The 20,555-nt window shown below is 34.9% G+C and overlaps 1 protein-coding gene across 9 annotated transcripts in view; it reads right to left on the minus strand.

Annotated features, from left to right (window-relative positions):
- EPHA5 (EPH receptor A5) overlaps positions 1-20,555 on the minus strand; it is a 408,801-nt gene that overhangs the window by 156,322 nt on the left and 231,924 nt on the right. The window lies entirely within an intron of this gene.

The following is a 20,555-nucleotide window of genomic DNA, read 5'->3' on the forward strand; positions in this document are numbered from 1 at the left end:
GAGATCTCACTGACCCAGATAACCATGATGGTGTGATACTCACCTAGTCAGGCATCCCATGTGTGAAGTCAAATGCGCCTTAGGAAGCATCACTATGAACAAAGTTAGTGGAGGTGATGGAATTCCAGCTGAGCTATTTCAAATCCTAAAAGAAATGCTATTAAAGTGCTGCACTCCATATGTCAGGAAATTTGGAAAACTCAGCAGAGGCCACAGGACTGGAAAAGATCCGTTTGCACTCCAGACCCAAAGAAGGGCAACACCAAAGAATGTTCAGACTACCACACAATTGCACTCATTTCACAGGTTACAAGGTTATGCTCAAAGTCCTTCAAGCTAGGCTTCAACAGTACATGAACTGAGAACTTCCAGATGTACAAGCTGGATTTCAAAGAGGCAGACGAATCAGAGATCAAATTGCCAACATTTGTTGGATCATAGGGAGAGAGAGGGAATTCCAGATAAAACATCTACTTATGAGATTGACACCTCATAATCACCATTTCTATTTTACAGACAGGAATACTGAGTCAAAGAGATGCTACAAATAACATTGGATTTGGTCAAACCCATAGAATCATGGTTCAGAATCCACATGCGTAACCACCGACAGTACTACACTATATTATAACAATTGTGTCCCAGACAAGGCAGGAAAACTTGAAATGTCTTAAGCATTCAGACATGTAAAAACTACTTTACATTTTTACAGGTTACCCAGATATTGAGCACTGTGATATTGCCTAGATTTCCTATGTAACAGGAAATTTACATTAGTCAGTGCATGTTTTATTTGTGTCTAATTTCTAAGTTAAATTTGCACAATCTTTGTTCAACACTGAAAAGTTGTGTTGTTTTTTTTTTCCTCCTATGAGACATAATCACTGTTTAAAATTCTTGATAGTCTGTGAGTTCTTATCTTGCAAGAGCTGGTTGAAAACTCCTTCTTAAATCTAGGCAGAATTATAATATACTGACATTAAGTGACATAAAAGCACTTGAGTTAGGAAGAAAATGTATACGAATCAATGATTAAGCAACCATAAAATCAGATAATAGGGTGTTTTAATTTGTCATATTAGCAGTTTCAATTGATGATTCACGATCTTTTTCAAAAGCTGTTCTGATTTACTAGCAAGTCCAGTGACATAGTTTATTCTGTACACAGCATGGTTATATTTATTCTATTTTCTTTTATGTTTTTATTTACCAAAAGGAAAGCTAAATGCTTGGGATTATCTGTATTTAATTGATTCAGATAAAATAGATTCCCCTGATGTTTATAAATAGAAAATATGCTTATATTTTTTGGTCAGTTTTGCTAGAGTTTTTGTCATGTGTGTAACTTTGGTATTAATTATACTTTATTTCATTTGTGATTTTGTAATGCTTATAGGCTGTGCTATTTGCTTATATCTTAGTTATCAAAAAATAAATAATATTTATTTTTGGAAACACCACTAATATCATGAGACATTCTCTCATGGAGTCTTTGTGAATGAATATTTATTTATACAGATATTTAAAATGAATTATAGAGTTTTTTATTTCTTAACAATTCTTTAAATGATTATCTGAACAAAGTTATTTCTAATTTCAGCAACCTTACATTAACTTCATGCGGTTTTGCACATAATCAACATGAATATTTGTAAAACTCTGCATAGATGTTATCAAACAAATGTATTCTCTTCATTCATTAAAAGCTTCTTTAATAAATATATTTAAGAAATATACTAATGGGGGAACTTTATAATGAAAGATGAGATTCCAGAGATGATCCTGAGATCTGGATAAATACTGAACATTAGTATGATGTCTATAGAATTTTAGTACTATTTATGCAGAAAATAACATTATGGAAAATATGAATTTAGTTTTTGTATAGTTTATTAAAGTTTATCCGAAATCATCATGAATAAAAACAAACATAGAGTAGAAATTTCTGTCTTTGTTAAGAAGAGATACCAATTTATTTCCACTACTTCATAATATAAAAAAATACTACAAATTCTTTCTGTAGTATTTCAACATTTTTATGTCCTATACTAATTTTTTGAGATTAAAGTTAAGGTCAAATTCTGAGCAATGCTACATCTGCAGTTCAGTTCAGTTCAGTTTAGTCGCTCAGTTGTGTCCCACTCTTTGCGACCCCATGAATCACAGCACGCCAGGCCTCCCTGTCCATCACCAACTCCCGGAATTCACTTAGACTCACGTCCATCGAGTCCGTGATACCATCCAGCCATCTCATCCTCGGTCGTCCCCTTCTCCTCCTGCCCCCAATCTCTCCCAGCATCAGAGTCTTTTGCAATGAGTCAACTCTTCACATGAGGTGGCCAAAGTACTAGAGCTTCAGCTTCAGCATCATTCCTTCCAAAGAAATCCCAGGGCTGATCTCCTTCAGAATGGATTGGTTGGATCTCCTTGCAGTCCAAGGGACTCTCAAAGTCTTGTCCAACACCACAGTTCAAAAGCATCAATTCTTCAGTGCTCAGCCTTCTTCACAGTCCAACTCTCACATCCATACATGACCACTGGAAAAACCATAGCCTTGACTAGATGGACCTTAGTCAGAAAAGTAATGTCTCTGCTTTTGAATATGCTATCTAGGTTGGTCATAACTTTTCTTCCAAGGAGTAAGCGTCTTTTAATTTCATGGCTGCAGTCACCATCTGCAGTGATTTTGGAGCCCCCAAAAATAAAGTCTGACACTGTTTCCCCTTCTATTTCCCATGAAGTGATGGGACCGGATGCCATGATCTTCATTTTCTAAATGTTGAGCTTTAAGCCAACTTTTTCACTCTCCTTTTTCACTTTCATCAAGACGATTTTTAGCTCCTCTTTACTTTCTGCCATAAGGGTGGTGTCATCTGCATATCTGAGGTTATTGATATTTCTCCTGGCAATCTTGATTCTAGCTTGTGTTTCTTCCAGTCCAGCGTTTCTTATGATGTACTCATGATGTACATATAAGTTAAATAAGCAGGGTGACAATATACAGCCTTGTCGTACTCCTTTTCCTATTTGAAACCAGTCTGTTGTTCCATGTCCAGTTCTAACTGTTGCTTCCTGACCTGCATATAGATTTCTTAATAGGCCGGTCAGGTGGTCTGGTATTCCCATCTCTTTCAGAATTTTCCACAGTTTATTGTGATCCACACAAAGGCTTTGAGCCCTCCCTTTTAAAGCTATTGGATGGCAAAAGTCATCTTCAAATCTAGTAATTATAATTCAAAGGTCTATTACTCACTCAGACATATGCAAAGCAAGGGATATCTTTAAAGGGTACTACCATATGGAGGATTCTCTATGTTTGGAAGGAAAGAGAGGGGGAGAGATACAGGTAAAGGCAAAGCCTGGTTTCAGGAGCCATCTCTCTGTGGGTGTGTTTGGGGAAGGTGGTAGTTGGGAAGGAAGATAAGAGAATCACATGGATAGCAGGTGCATGACTCATCAAGCTTAGTAGAAGTAAACAGTCCTGGGGCTTCTGTCTGTCCTTGTCTGTGCAGGCCTCTGTTAATTGTTCAACCAAATGCCATTTTGCTCTGAGTGACTTATTGCTTCTACAATTTAACTATCAGAAATATATCCATGGTGTGTATATACATATATATGTTAATAATTTTGAGGTTTATAAGATACACAAAGTTAATAACTTTGAGATTAATAATGCTGGTCAATATACCTGCTTATTGATTTTCTAATAGCTTCAAGTTTCCATATTATATAATATCATTAGGGCACTTATTACTATATTTTAAAAGCAAATAATATAGAGTAATTAAATGAAGAAAAATGCAAATGACCAATAAACACGAAAAAAGTGCTTAGTTTCAGGTAAATTAAAGCAGCATTCATCAAATTTGCAAAATTAAAAATAATTTAAACAGAACTTATTAACAGTGTAAGAAAAATAACCAATTTCATCCTTCCATAATTTACTTATAAAACCACAAGCTTTTTGAAAAGTAAGTTTACAGAATATTTTGAATTTAGAATGTACATACCTGGAGAAATCTATACCAGTAGGTAAACATATGTATGAAGTAATGCTTACTCCGGCATTATTTAAGAGGTAAAAGATAAAGGGATAGGAGGGAAAAAAGAAAAAAGTAAGAAATAGAAGGAGGAAAGAAAAAAGGAAGGGAGAGAGGGAGGAGGAAAAAAATGAATTTGACTGTCACAGAAGAGTAATTAAGGGCTTCCCTGATAGTACATTTGGTAAAGAATCTGCCTGCAATTCAGGAGACCCCCGTTTGATTCCTGGGTTGGGAAGATCCGCTGGAGAAGGGATAGGCTACCCACTCCAGTATTCTTTGGCTTCTCTTGTGGCTCAGCTGGTAAAGAATCCGCCTGCAGTGTGGGAGACTTGGGTTCAATACCTGCGTTGGGAAGATTCTCTGGAGAAGGAAAAGGCTACCCACTCCAGTATTCTGGCCTAGATAATTCCATGGATAGGAAAAGAAAAAGGAAGGGAGAGAGGGAGGAGGAGAAAAATGAATTTGCATGTCACAGAAGAGTATTTAAGGTACATCCATTTATGGAAGACAGGACAACTCAAAAAGAAAACAATGTATGTTACTTATAAACACTGTCTTGAAAGGTTCTGCAAAAAAATATTAAGAAAAAAATAGTAGTTCGGAACATTTGGGAAATCAAGCTGCAAGAGTGGAAAAATTATCTCCAATTCAGAAATATTGTCTAAGTCAAATAAAGTAACTATCAAGAAAACTCACTGCTTAACCAACTCAGTTGAACTTACGGGTTTTATCATTGTGTAAGGTAACTTCAGACATATGATCTTTTTATTATAATACATAGGTAGTAAGCTTTCACTGCTAAGTCATTACTCTCCTAGGCATTTTACATGAACTACCTCATTTAAGTTCTTATATAACCACATGAGTTAGATAATATATATTATTTCATATAATGGATAAATAGGCTAAGTAAAAATTCCTAAAGAAAATTTCCAATGTCATTCAGCTTGAAAAAATTTCCATGTATCTGACTAAAGAAATGACTACAAAAATCTTTAAGTTACCATTGCCCTATGCACCAGTCAGTGTATGCGTGTGTGTCTATGTGTGGAGGAACTAGGTTTATCACATGCATGCATACTCACACATTTAAATGATTTCAGTTATTAATACTACATATATAACATGCTACATTTTTTTTAAATTTTGAATTTCTAGAAGCAATAAAGCAGATTACAATTATGCCTACCACAGTCATATATTTTCTTAGAGACGGCCACAAGAAATTTTACAGTCACCTCGCATTGCGTAGAAAATCACTGTTATTTGGCAATGCCCCATAGGGTGAGAAGAACTGAGGTGCAGAGGAGGATAAGTGACTTGTCTGTAGTCACACAGTCACTGTCTAACACTAGGGATGACAACTCTCAAGTCTCAGATCTCTACTGAGTTCACCAGATCAGGAACGTTTATACAGTGAACTTCAGAAGTTAGAAATTCTTTAAAGTCCCTATTGAACAAACTATATTTTCCAACAGTTCCTTTCAGAGAACAATGTTAGAAACTTCAAACACCTCAGTGACTTGCTTTTTAGAAGAGTAAATCTGAAATGTCAGGTGTAGTGGATGAGAAGGTTCTGCTGCAGTATCCTGGGGTTTGCCCTAGTTATTTTCAACTTGTCTAGACTGAGCTATTGCACTTCATAGTTGTGTCTGCTTTTCATTAGGGGTTGTTTTTTTTTTTAATGTATCCATGTATAAATCTTTCAACCTGAATTACATAAAACTGATCAAGTTTTTCTAAAATGTACATGAATTTTATCTGCACAAACTATTACAATTGTATTAGCTGGGGTCAAATTAGAAAAATAGAAACCATACTAGATATTTCAACAGAGGGAACTTAACATAGGGAGTTGTTTATACTGGGGTTGTAATACTGAAATAGATAAAAGGAAATACTGATGTATTTCACTGGTAGATCCTACAAAAGCAGCTATTATCCCTCCATCAGAGACAGAAAACTGGGGATATCAGAACCAAGAAGGCTGGCTGCTACTAGCACCTCAGTAGTTTGAAGAAGACCCTCTGAAGGGGTATGATGAGGCTGGTTCTGGAATGCCTACAAGATTGGAGCCTGAAACCAACTGCTTTTGTGGAGACAAAGTACTAGAGAAGAAATGCTTGAAACAAGAAGCAAATAAGAAGGATAATTCCCCTTCTTCCTGTCTCCCTCTTACGTCTCCAGGTGGTAGGCTCTTGACAGGAAGCAATCTGGCAAAAACAAGCTTTTTTTGCTGGGTCTCAGCACAAGGATAACAAAGCTAATTATAATATGGTGGAATTCCATTGAAAGAAATTTAGGAGCTTATTTCCCCTAGCAAAAGTTTATGTTTGTAGACTTTTCATATGAGTGGGGTGTAGGGAGGACTTGGGGACAGTGAGGAATACACATGTACGTGTGTAGGTTTTGTATAGCCTTGTACTGTACTAAAACAGTAAACATCACTTAGTAATTGGTTGTTTACTCTTATTTGAAGACTTTCATGGTTGACTTGTATGCTTAAATAAGGACCTGTAATATTGCCACCAGCAATGAGGCTATATATCATAGTGAAAGGAATTTTAGCATTAGAATAGCACAAACAAGCTTAAATTTCAGTTCTGCCACTTTCTAGCTGAGTAATTTAGGGAAAATATACCCATTCTGAACCTCTTTTCATCTCTATAAAATCAAGATAACGCCTGTTTTTAAGGTGTTACAAAGATTAAAGATATCATATTTATCTAATCTAGCCAACGCCTGTTATATAGTAGTGCCCAATATCATATTATTACTGTAGATACTGGGAGCGTCTATTTGAATAATTTTATTTGGTCTTCATAAAATCTCAGTAGAAAAGAGGAAATCAAAGCTCTATAAATGCTTACTATGCACAGCACCCTGATTGGAGACTTACAGATATGGTCTTTTTATTATAGCTACAGAATCTGCACATTGTTTTGGTATTCTAAAACAGAGGTATGAATTTTAGACAGGTGAAGTGACAGTTCAAGTCGACATAGCATTCAAAGCCATTCTGTTTTTGTTGTTGTTGTCATCATGTTTTTTCTTGTTTCCGGCTTGTTTTTATCTCAGGTCTAGAAATACCACATGTATCAGTTTAATTCTCATGAGTTTAGCTAAAATGGTTAGTGCATAACCAACAGATTTACTTTCTCATTTTGGGTCAGGAACACATTTAAAGAGCTTGTTCTCCTTGCCACGGTAGCCCATATTTAACTTCTTTCATGGTAGTTCTGCTCTATTGCTTCATTGGCTACCTCATCATTATTTATAGAAAAAAAAATTGCTAGGGTGCTTTTAGGAGTATATGTGTTGGTTTTCTCAAAAGCTTTAAATTATTCCATCTTTAGACATTTCTTTTGCACATCAATAACTATAATATAGATCTCTATTCTTAATTTTTGTTTTGATTAGTCATTTAACACATTTTTACTTTGTTGAACTAATAAAGAAAAACAAGCAAACAGATATTAATGGATTTTAGAAAAGTTGTATACATTTGGCAATTTTTCTATTTTAGAATGTATACTATACTTCTAATAAAGTATTTTCATTGGATTTTTTCCTACTTCACAAATGTTCCTTATTTCCCTTCCCATATTTTGGACATATATGTTTACAGAATATCAACAACCAAAGATGTAGTAGCTTTAAATCAATATTTTTAAAAATACTTCAGAGTTTACCATTTAGATTGATGATTTAAATTATGATATATATATCACATTTTAAATTCATATACAAATTATTCAGAATAGTTCAGATTTTCTTCTTTTAATGCATTATGTAGCTATAGAGTTCATTACTGAATGAATAAATACATTAACATTTTAAAACCAGAAGTGCTACCTACTCAATCTACTTATCAATGCAGAGGAGTGTTCATAATCAGATGGAAGAGTCAGTTTATAATAAGTATTGAATAGCAAGAGGCCTTCATATATTACTGCTTTATAAGAAAATTTATGATCACACAGCTTCCTGGATAGTGAACATGACAACAAGATTGTGAATATTCTCAAGCAAATTTATCAAGAAAGTTAACTACATCTGAAACTGCTGCTTAGTAGACCAAAATTTTGCTATTCCATAGAGAATTAGACATAAAAATGAAAGACTATATGATAAGCAAAGATTCATCATTTTTTATTACAAGCAGTTCAATTCACCACACAAAAGATTATCTCTGTACTCTAGCCATAACCTGAAAATTTAAAAGAAGTTAGTTGTGCCATCTAAAATTTTAGCATTTTTTCCTGTATCCTGGAAGATGATTCATGCACTCAGTAACCTTCTCGTTGTCTGAATATACTCACTGTATTCATCACTCAAACTAACAAAAGGATGAATGTTCTTGTATAAAAATATTAATCTTAGTTCAAATAGTTGTGCTTCATATCCACTACTTCAAATCCACATAAGGGTAACAGCTACAGAAACAAGACTGGCAATTTCTTCCATCAATTTTTCTAGTAGCTCAAGGAATGAAAATCCTTCAATCTTCTATTAAATACATTCAAAACATGCCACCTTCTTTGCTACCATGGCCATCCAGCCAGTAACATCTAACACGTCTTCTTGGATCCTGTAATACCCTAACTTATGCCCCTTCCTTAGATACCAAGCTGTCAAAGGGATATCAGTAAAACAAAACTCATTTTACATCAACCCTCATTTAACATACTCAGATTAGTTTTACTAAAAGAGCAAACTTCTCAACATGGCTTATAGGGCATTCGATGAATACATTTGTTGATTATTTAAGCTGTATCAGTTATTTATTACTTTTTTAATATATTATCATTATCAACTTTATTGTCTTAGTGTGACTTATTTTATACAGCATTTAGAAGTATACGGCAAACGTATATTTGGCAAAGAATGTTATAATGACAGTAAAATCTTTATTCATTATTTATGTAGTTATTTAATAAGTATTTTCCCACAATATATTAGGAATGTTGATGAGTAAAGTACTAAGACACTACAGCAATACACAAGAAGACACAATTATTGATCCCACTGAGTTTAGACTCTAGAGAGGAATACAGGCAAGTAACAGAAGCTACTGCAATGCTGCACTGTGGAAGATAGTACCCTGGTGGAATAGTGTACCACTGGTAAACGTAAGGAGAGTACTTCTTCCTGATTTTGAAAATCAGGTGAGTTTTATCAAAGAAAATGACTCATAAATCAAGATATGAATAATCTCCAAAAATTAGCCATCTGAGGGAGTGTAGGGAAGTATGTTATAGATAGCAAGAACACACTGTGTGTGTATGTGTGTGTGTGTGTTTAAGAGCATATGATGTCTCAATATGGCAGCAGCACAAGTTATAAGTTTGGAGAATGAGAAAGGAGGCTAGTGAGCTAAACAGGGGCAATGAAGAGTGATAGTGCCAAGTGCGCATTTTTAAAAGCTTACTTTGTTTACCTTGCAAATAATGGATTAAAACTATGCATGGGGGTAATACACCAGTTAGATATGAAAATAGTCTCTAATTAGATATATGTTCATTGGTGGAGATTATGACATTCACTTAGATATTCTATGTAATTCTGAAAATAAATAAGTGCTACTGAATTCAAGATTCTGCAACCATCATTATGATCAAGGTCAAATAAATGTACTGTTCCTTTTGTCTTAGTGATTTCTCTGAAAAGGTAGTGTTGGAGGAGACATCTATGAGATAGATAGAAAAAGGAGAACATATAGACATATACATATATATACATATATATATATACACATATATATGTATATATATATATATATATACACACATTCTAATTCTGAAGGCTGTACTTGAGGACGACAAAGTTTTGTTAGTTTCTCTTTGAGCAAAAATTGACAAAAGCTAGAAGACTGCTGAATCTTACTAACTATTATTTTTAATCAGACAACCTAAGTCAAAACTGTGCCTTCATAATCCATCCCTTGCCAACACAAAGAGTTACAAATGTTGAATTCTCTGCTATGGAGGATTCCATTGACTTGCAAAAAGTACAGGATTGTACAGAAAGTGATGTGAAAAGTTGCTAGGAATTTATAGTATTCTCTGAATAAATTTTTCTTTGGCAAAGAAATGGCAAAGAAAATTCTAGACGATAGATCTGAGGAAATACAACAAAATGACAAATATTAAAAATTAACTTGTAAGAGAAAAAAGACATGGAATACTTGAGAAAAATTAGCATTTTCTAAAGAAGTTCCAAAAGAAGGTGGCAGGAAGAGCCAGAAGGCAAGAGTTCAAGAGACAATGATGCCTGATTTCCAAAATAGGTGACCATCGTATCTCCCCATTTCAACAACTGTGTTCTAAGAACTATTAAAGAAAATAACCTCAATATTAGTTTCTTGTCACATGAAAAGTTTAAGAACACAATGACAAAAAATTCAAGACTTTCAAGAAGAAAGAAGACAGTCTATAAATAAACTACAATGTACACTGATAACAGGCTACTCTACAGAACAACAAAAATGTATCAAGAGAAATAACAAAAATAATTGTCAACCTACTACAAATGCAGAGAAAATCCACAATCACCCCATTGCCCCAACCACCAAAATAGAAAGAGGATACAAACATTATGTATGTATTACAAAGTGATAATTATTCCATTGTAATTATAAAAAAAAGAAACACAATTACACGTTTAGGAAAAGAGTCGTATATATATACAAATGTGCTATATATTACAGAGTCATTATTAAAAGCCCATAAAAAATGACAATTATTTTTAAATGACATGAGAAAGCAAGTCATTTGTGTTAAATGATCCCAGGATCATAATATATCAGAAAGCAAATTATAGACAAATTAAATTATTTGAAAATACAAATACATATTTTGAGATGAAAACATATGAGAATATTTTTCCAGCACACACCAGGAAAGGGTTTTTTAAGTTGACACAGAAATTGCAAACAATACAGAAAAAGACTGATAATTCCAAACTTGAAAATAAAAAATAATGTGTAACAAAATTTTAAACAGACAATTACAGTTTAATAAAAGAGATACGTGTGAGTTAAAACCAAAAACTTTCTATCTAGTGAATATAAATTTTAAAAGGTATATTTCAACATAACAAATGGTTTTAAAATTACTAGGCTATTCATATAATAAACCTAAATGCCCAGAATCATATAAAAAGTTTTAGTACTCTTTAAAAAAATCCATAAAAATGCAATTAAAACAAAAATAGATACATTTAACATCCAAATTATACTAGAGGGAGTCTGGGGGAAAAGGCCCTTTGCATTGATTCACATTTTTGAATGTATATACCTTAGCACACTTTAAAACTTAAAAACAGGAGAAAACTTAAAATATAAGAATTTTAATTCTATCTCTGGCAGGACAAAACTCTAGGCAGAAGAAGATACGTACAGTGATTATAACAGAAAACAAAGTTGACAAAATCAAACTATTCTTCAGTGAAAGAATGGTTATACTGTAGTATAATCATATAGCATTTATATTCAGTAAAGTTCATATGTAGGCATTATTATAGCTATTCCAAAAATGTTGAATTTCTGAAGCCCAGAACCTGTGAATGTTACCTTCTTTAGAAATATGGTCACCAGGACTGTCCCTAGTCCAAAATGACAATGTCCTTATAAAAATGAGAAATAAGACAGATTAACATACATAGGGAGAACCTCTGATGAATAATGGGGCCATACTGCCCCCAACCAAAAAAACTACCAGAATCTAGAACTGATTCTTGCCTTGTGGCTTCAGAGGGAGCATGACCTGGTCAATGACTTGGTTTTGGAATCTTAGGCTTCATGACCATGAGACAATAAATTTCTTCTATTAGTGGTACTTTGTTAGGTCAGCTGTAGCAAATGAATACAGATATCAACGTAGACAAGTCTCAAAAGCACTAAAAAACAAGATGTTAGAATGTACAACATCAAGAGTGAACCTTAAGACAGACTATGGACTTTGGACGAATACCATGTGTCATAGCGGGTTCATTAGTTACAACAAAAGTAAAACGATGGCAGGGGAAGTTGATACAGGGGAAGTGGCACATGCATGGGAGTAGGAAGATCATTATACATTCCTTTCAATTTTGCTGTGAAATTAAAATTACTCTGCTGCTAAGTCGCTTCAGTCGTGTCCGACTCTGTGTGACCCCATAGACGGCAGCCCACCAGGCTCCTCTGTCTCTGGGATTCTCCAGGCAAGAACACTGGAGTGGGTTGTCATTTCCTTCTCCAATGTATGAAAGTGAAAAGCGAAAGTGAAGTCGTTCAGTCGTACCCGACACTTAGCGACCCCATGGACTATAGCCTATCAGGCTCCTCCATCCATGGGATTTTCCAGGAAAGAGTACTGGAATGGGGTGCCATTGAAAGCAAGGTGTGAAAAAGTAATGATACATCACATTTTGAAGTACAGATTTTGGGACTGGTTTCTACTGGTTACGAATCTGCCTTCTAATGCAGGGTATGCGCATTCAAGCCCTGGTCAGGGAACTAAGATCCCACATGCCACGAGGCAACTACTGACACTGTGAGTTACAATTAAGACTTGACACAGCCATAAACAAATATATATTAAAAATAAAGTATGGATTTTTATATTAATGCCTAGTTTTAGTAAAAGTATAAAAACACATGCAAATAATATCATTATCATGATTTCTTCTGGGAAGATGGTAAGAGAGAAGGAAGAGGAGTCAGAATTTAACCACAGAAATTTTAGTGCTCTTTTTCCTAAAGTGAAAGAGAATTTAATCTAAAGAGAGGAAAATTTCTGTTTCAGGCTTCTAGCATCTTAAATCACTTTATGTATATTTTGTTTCTTTGAATTGTTTTACAATTACAAAGTGGAACACAGAACACTTCTATAACTATACTTTTCAGAGACCAATAAACCGAGATCCATAGACAGTACTCCACATGGAAGGGCAGACATTTACACCAATGTAAAATCTAACAGTCACCTGTTTCACTTGCACATTCAAGACAGAATGGAAAATGTGTGATTAGGCGAAATATTACAAATAACATCTTTTTCTAATTACAAATTAAATCATTAAAATTGGAGTCAGTAATTAAAATACTGGACCAATCCTTGGATTAAAAAATGAAAGTGACATACTAAAAAATCAGTTCATTTTTCTTGACTGAAGGAAGTTAGCTACATACTGATTTCCCCATTATTTTTCCAAATAATTGGTTCACTTTCTAAACTCAGAGCATAGTGTAATACTCTGTGACAACCTGAGAGTAACTGTAGCAAAGAATCCATCAGTACAAATCCTACATTGGTTTTTCCTCCTCTGTCCTCTCTTAAAATGGAAAGAAGAGCAGTGCGTTGCCTCTTTCAGTATAACTTTATAAGTCTCAAAAGGGTATTCATGCATGAGACTGTTTTGACTAATGCCTGGAGCATGAACAGTGAAACCTTATTCCTCATCACAGCTCTTCTAATGGTACTTCAAAGACTTGTGAAGCACCCTAGAGGCTGTTCAGAAGTGCCCATTTTTCCATGATAAAGTCTGGCTAATAGAACAGATGGCTTCAATCACCTCTGAGTGAAAAATAGCTTGTTTCTGTGACATATTTTGCATTACATACACTGACTATCCAAAAGGCAACAGTAGTTAAAAAAATTTTTAAGCAAAATTGAAAAAAAAAAGAAAAACTACAATTGTCTTTAGAATATAATCCCAAGTATATTCAAATCACCATCTATCTATCTATCTATATATATACACTAGGCATGTTAATTCAAAGTTACACAAAAGGCATATTTAAAATTGCAATTATTACACCTAAATAGGGCTTCCCTCATAGCTCAGTTGGTAAAGAATCTTCCTGCAGTGCCAGAGACCTGGGTTCAATTCCTAGGTTGGGAAGATCCTCTGGAGAAGGAAATGGCAATCCACTCCAGTATTCTTGCCTGGAAAATCCTATGGACAGAGGAGCCTGGTGGGCTACAGTCCATGGGGTTGCAAGAGTCAGACACAACTTAGTGACTAAACCACCACCACCATGACATTCAAACAACAGAATGGCACTTTTATAACAACTGAATTTATAGTTATGAAATATGAAATAATATATATTAAACAATAAAAATAAAAATAAAATAAAATACACTCCTCAGTTCAGTTCAGTTGCTCAGTCGTGTCTGACTCTTTGCGACCCCATGAATCGCAGCACGCCAGGCCTCCCTGTCCATCACCATCTCACGGAGTTCACTCAGACTCACGTCCATCGAGTCCATGATGCCATCCAGCCATCTCATCCTCGGTCGTCCCCTTCTCCTCTTGCCCCCAATCCCTCCCAGCATCAGAGTCTTTTCCAATGAGTCAACTCTTTGCGTGAGGTGGCCAAAGTACTGGAGCTTCAGCTTTAGCATCATTCCTTCCAAAGAAATCCCAGGGTTGATCTCCTTCAGAATGGACTGGTTGGATCTTCTTGCAGTCCAAGGGACTCTCAAGAGTCTTCTCCAACACCACAGTTCAAAAGCATCAATTCTCCGGTGCTCAGCCTTCTTCACAGTCCAACTCTCACATCCATACATGACCACTGGAAAAACCATAGCCTTGATTAGATGGACCTTAGTCAGCAAAGTAATGTCTCTGCTTTTGAATATACTATCTAAGTTGGTCATAACTTTTCTTCCAAGGAGTAAGCGTCTTTTAATTTCATGGCTGCAGTCACCATCCGCAGTGATTCTGGAGCCCCCAAAACTAAAGTCTGACACCATTTCCACTGTTTCCCCATCTATTTCCCATGAAGTGATGGGACCAGATGCCATGATCTTCGTTTTCTGAATGTTGAGCTTTAAGCCAACTTTTTCACTCTCCTCTTTCACTTTCATCAAGAGGCTTTTTAGCTCCTCTTCACTTTCTGCCATAAGGCTGGTGTCATCTGCATATCTGAGGTTATTTATATTTCTCCCAGCAATCTTGATTCCAGCTTGTGTTTCTTCCAGTCCAGCGTTTCTCATGAAAAGTGAAGTTGCTCAGTCATGTCCGACTCTTTGCAACTCCATGGACTGTAGCCTATCAGGCTCCTCTGTCCATGGGATTTTCCAGGCAAGAATACTGGAGTGGATTGCCATTTCCTTCTCCAGGGGATCTTCCCAACCCAGGAATCAAACCTGAGTCTCCCACATTGCAGGCAGACACTTTACCATCTGAGCCACCAGGGAACTCCGCATATAAGTTAAATAAGCAGGGTGACAATATACATCCTTGACGTACTCCTTTTCCTATTTGGAACAAGTCTGTTGTTCCATGTCCAGTTCTAACTGTTGCTTCCTGACCTGCATACAGATTTATCAAGAGGCAGGTTAGGTGGTCTGGTATTCCCATCTGAGCATGGCTAAAAACTATTTTATCAAAAGTATTATTAAAATGATGGCAACTTTTCATAACCACATTCAAGGGCTTTTAACATGAGATTTCATTTTCCCCCTGTCTAGCAAGATTTCTGGAATCATCTAAGTAGGGCTGACATTGTGGTCATATACATATAAATCAGCAATGTCAGATGTTTATGACTGATTGTGTTTTGTTGTCATTTAGAAGGAAGGATTCATGAATGTGAGCAGGAACAGAAGGTGTCCATAAGAGGAAGTACACACAAGACATTCAGAAGACTGCTGCAAGGAGGGTTGTTTTTAATTCTAGTTTAATTATTATAATTTTCTTCTGTAAATTTCCAACAGTCATTTTATTTTTTAACTTAGTGATATTTTCTCAGCTTTACTGAAACATGATTGACAGATAAAAACTGTATATATTCAAAGTGTAAAATGTGAAGTTTTGATACATGTATGCTTCATGTTTTGATCACCACAGTAAAGCTAATTAACATATCTATCACAAAGTCACATTCTTTTGATAGTTAAAGCTCATATTTCCTTTCTTTAAAATTGCTGTACAGGTAAAGATGAGGTTTGAGTAGGTGGAGAAATAGACTCAGTGAAATATTTTACTCATTAGGATAATGGGCTATGGAGAGGAAAAAGCAAAATCTTATTGAAAAGTTTCATGTGTTTTCATTTCAAAATGCTGTTGTTCTTGTTTATGTATATTTTATATATGTTTTTTAACCACTTCAGTAGTTGCTGCTTAGTGTGGCAGCAGTTAAAATTCATAATCACTGTACAATTATTTAAAGAGATTAATATAAATTTTTTCCACACAAAATTTTGAATTTTTGTTATAAATATCAAGTAAATTAATATTCCCATTCTTAAAGCTAGTGAAAATGTAATTCATGAAAAATGTTAATTGCCAAGTTATGTCAGAAAACTTATCTGCAATATTCTTTATTCCTTCACAAATACACACACACACAACACATACACACACAGTTGCACAGGGAGGGAAGGGGTAGCCATTCCAAGTAAACTTGTGACAGAGACAGACCACTGCTTAAAACAATCAATGTACACTATCTTGCTCAGCTAAAAAACAAAATAAAGCAAAAGAAATCAATACTCCATGGCTGTGAGATCTCATAAATTAAAAATTAAAGAGCAAAGTTTTAGTGCTTATGAATTCATTTAAAACAATTTTTAAACAGTGTCATTTTCTGTGAATGCAAACAAAGAAACTAAAATGACTAATAGTTGTCTTCAAATTAGAAAGTATAGCTGAAGCAAGGAGGAAATTAGAGTGCTTAAATGATTCATAAGACAGACCAGCTGTTGCACCATATTAATTCTGTGTTTTATTTAGCATTTATGTATTTTTAGTAAAACACTTAATATTTTTAAATAAGGAGAAGGAAAAATTACCTCCAGAAAAGGAAAAGTTTTGCTAGGATGTTCATTTTTCTTTTTCCTTCCTATGTTTTCCATTTTCACTGAACAACAGTTTTTAGGAACTTATTTCTTCAGTCTTTCTGCATATAAACAATGGTTCTAGAAATTTAGAATAATTTAAAGGAGAAAGTTTGTGGTAATAAATGAGAATAATCTTTGAACCATAATGGAAGAAACGTGCTGTCGTTTCAGATGTCTTTTCTTTCCATGGATGTATTATAAGTTAAATGAACACAGATCTGCAAAAGTGTGTTTCATGGTTAATCATTTCATAATACTCATAATGTAAGCTATTTTTCTAATTGTACTGTATCAGCAGACATGAAAAATTATATTTACTTTAAAATACTAACAAAATAGTGGAGAAATACTCCTAAGTGGTTTGATGTGTAAAAATTATTTAGCAGGGTAAAATTCTACACCTACTAAGTATGAGATTTTAAACACTCCTGTTCAATCTGTTATCTACCTTTCTTTCCAAAATATGCAAAAATGAATTAATGTTAAGATTTTTAATCCTCTGCCAACACTTTAGATCAAATAAAACTGCCCTGGAAAGGCACAGAATCCTTTAGAAATAATCAGCTACTTGAGAAAAAATTATTAAATTTACAGAATAATACCTAAATTCTGTTTACTGTGAACAGCAGACATAAAACTGTATGGCTTTTCTATCACATCAAAAACACTTCAGATGCTAGATTTTTTTAAACAGATAAGTGTAAAGATGCTGTAACTGTATTTTTAAAGCAAAATTTCACCAAGGTGACTCAAAAATTTTTGATAATTGAGAAAAAGTTTAGCTGAGGTTTCCATGTAGAGAAAAAAAGAATAAGACAGGGATAGAATTAGGTGATCACATCATTGCTTTTTCTATCAAGCTAACTTTGGTCATGTAATTGTGACTCAAGAACTTGATGTGGACATAGAACTAACTTCTCTCAGCAATAGCAGTTGTGGGCAATCATTTAAGTAGAAGTCATTGGCTTGCTAATTGTTGCTCATATTTCCTGGGCATTTGCATAATTATAAAATATATCAAGAACATTTTAATCTCATGTATTTGACTGTTAAAGTATGGCAGCAATGGAAGTGTTGCAAATAAAGATATATAAATTTTATGGTTAAAAAAGAGATTAAGAAATTAATTATGACCAAAAAGGAAAATATTATATATTCATATGTATTGAAATAACTGAATACTAGACAGGAAGAAAATTCTGAAAGACAAAGAAGAAATTCTGCATCATGAAAAGTGTTGGTCCTATGTAATGTTCAAGGGACCTTCTGCAAACATGGAAGAAAGGTAATTCATCAAATGTAAAATCTTTCCAGTGTGTATTTAGAAGCTCAGATCAATGTCAGACGCCCATTAGACAAATGTTAACTCAGTCTAACAGTCTAGGATTTGTTCTGTTTAAAGACCACATATAGTTTAAAAAAAAATCTACATCTTTATTTTTATGAATCGAATTTGGAAAGACTTCCTTCCCTCCTATTCAAGGAAAGATCAGATTTCAGGGCCATTCAGAAGGGCATTATTTTTCCTACTCAACTTAGTAAAGGCTGTCAAAGGAAAGTTGGGAGGAGAAAGAAACTTGTTAAAAGGAAAACCATGAATCAGTATGGATAACTACTATGCAAATTTGCTTGAAAATAGGGACAATGAAGAGTGAATGGCTGAACAGTTCTCTGCCAGTCTGGCACTGAAAGAAAGAGACTCTCAGAAGACAGCCAAGGGAGTTACTATAGCAGAGGCTGGTCTTTACTGCCTGTGCCCGCCCTGGCATATTTCACAGCATTAGTTTCTATGGTTCTGTTTTTGAATCCTGCTTTCTCCTGCTCTTCAAGTATCTTTCCCTTCATGGGAATAGGAAAGGAGGGAACAGTAGCATAAAATACCCTGCTTATTTAACTTATATGCAGAGTACATCACGAGAAACGCTGGGCTGGAATCAAGATTGCCGGGAGAAATATCAATAACCTCAGATATGCAGATGACACCACCCTTATGGCAGAAAGTGAAGAGAAAATAAAAAGCCTCTTGATGAAAGTGAAAAAGGAGAGCGAAAAAGTTGGCTTAAAGCCCAACATTCAGAAAATGAAGATCATGGCACCTGGTCCCATCACTTCATGGGAAATAGAAGGGGAAACAGTGGAAACAATGTCAGACTTTATTTTGGGGGGCTCCAAAATCACTGCAGATGGTGACTGCAGCCATGAAATTAAAAGACGCTACTCCTTAGAAGAAAAGTTATGACCAACCTAGATAGCATATTCAAAAGCATAGATATTACTTTGCCAACAAAGGTCCATCTAATCAAGGCTATGGTTTTTCCAGTGGTCATGTATAGATGTGAAAGTTGGACTATGAAGAAAGCTGAATGCTGAAGAATTGATGCTTTTGAACTGTGGTGTTGGAGAAGACTCTTGAGAGTCCCTTGGATTGCAAGGAGATCCAACCAATCCATTCTAAAGGAGATCAGTCCTGGGTGTTCATTTGAAGGACTGATGGTAAAGCTGAAACTATAATACTTTGGCCACTACATGAGAAGAGGTGACTCATTGGAAAAGACTCTGATGCTGGAAGGTATTGGGGCAGGAGGAGAAGGGGACGACCGAGGATGTGATGGCTGGATGGCATCACCGACTCAATGGACATGAGTTTGTGTGAATTCCGGGAATTGGTGATGGACAGGGAGGCCTGGCATGCTGCAGTTCATGGGGTCGCAACGAGTTGGACACAACTGAGCGACTGAACTGAACTAAACTGAACTGAAACATACTGTGGTAGCTGCTCTGTTTTCTCCAATTTATTAAAGACCAGTAAAAAGGAAAAACATGCACTTTGTTTTAGAATCACTGATGAAATGTTAATGCTGATTAGTGTGTCACAAGAACACTGTGTTTTTAACTAACCACGTATGCTGCTTAACTTCTGATGGGAGAGCTTGAAGGGAACCAAGTAATTAATGGGTCTTGGAAATCTTTATTTAAAAATTTAGTCAACATAAAAGGTGCATAAAAACAATTATATTAGTCAAATATGATTCCACTGAAGTACATCAGCTATGGGAGGACAAAAGCATGTAAAATAAACATACATTATTAGTTGATTTATAATATGCCACCTACCTACCCACATTCTCTAACTTGATTTGTAGTAAATGAAAATGTCCTTTCCATTCCAAGCAATGGAAGCACATTGATATACATGAAATCATTACTTTGTTCCTCTCAATCTGATTAAACTGCTTAGGACATGAAAATGCATAACCCAAAGAGTTTATTTGCTATCTCACTGTAGCAATAAATATCATTCACATGATAAATATCATTGTCTTATTAAAGTATAATGTAAATCAGTGTAACCAACAAAGACTGGAGAGAAATGATAATCTTAGAACTGACCTCCAGAATACACTAATACTACTATTAAACTTATTTTAATAAGCTACATGTACTTTCATCTGTGAACTGAAATAAACATACCATATTTATTTCTCCTGTAAGAATGGAAGAGGGAGGACCACACTGGAGACTGCATCTTGCTTTGGTTAATGGAATGGAGTATGGTATCAGCCTGCCTGGCTTGTGTACTGGATTTAACATGTGACTTAGGCAAGTTCTCTAAACTCAGTGTCCTCATCTGTTAAATGAATAAAACATGATACCTATATATAGAGTCATTATAAGAACT

Source organism: Ovis canadensis, chromosome 6, assembly GCF_042477335.2.
Source record: "Ovis canadensis isolate MfBH-ARS-UI-01 breed Bighorn chromosome 6, ARS-UI_OviCan_v2, whole genome shotgun sequence".
Lineage (NCBI taxonomy): Eukaryota > Metazoa > Chordata > Mammalia > Artiodactyla > Bovidae > Ovis > Ovis canadensis.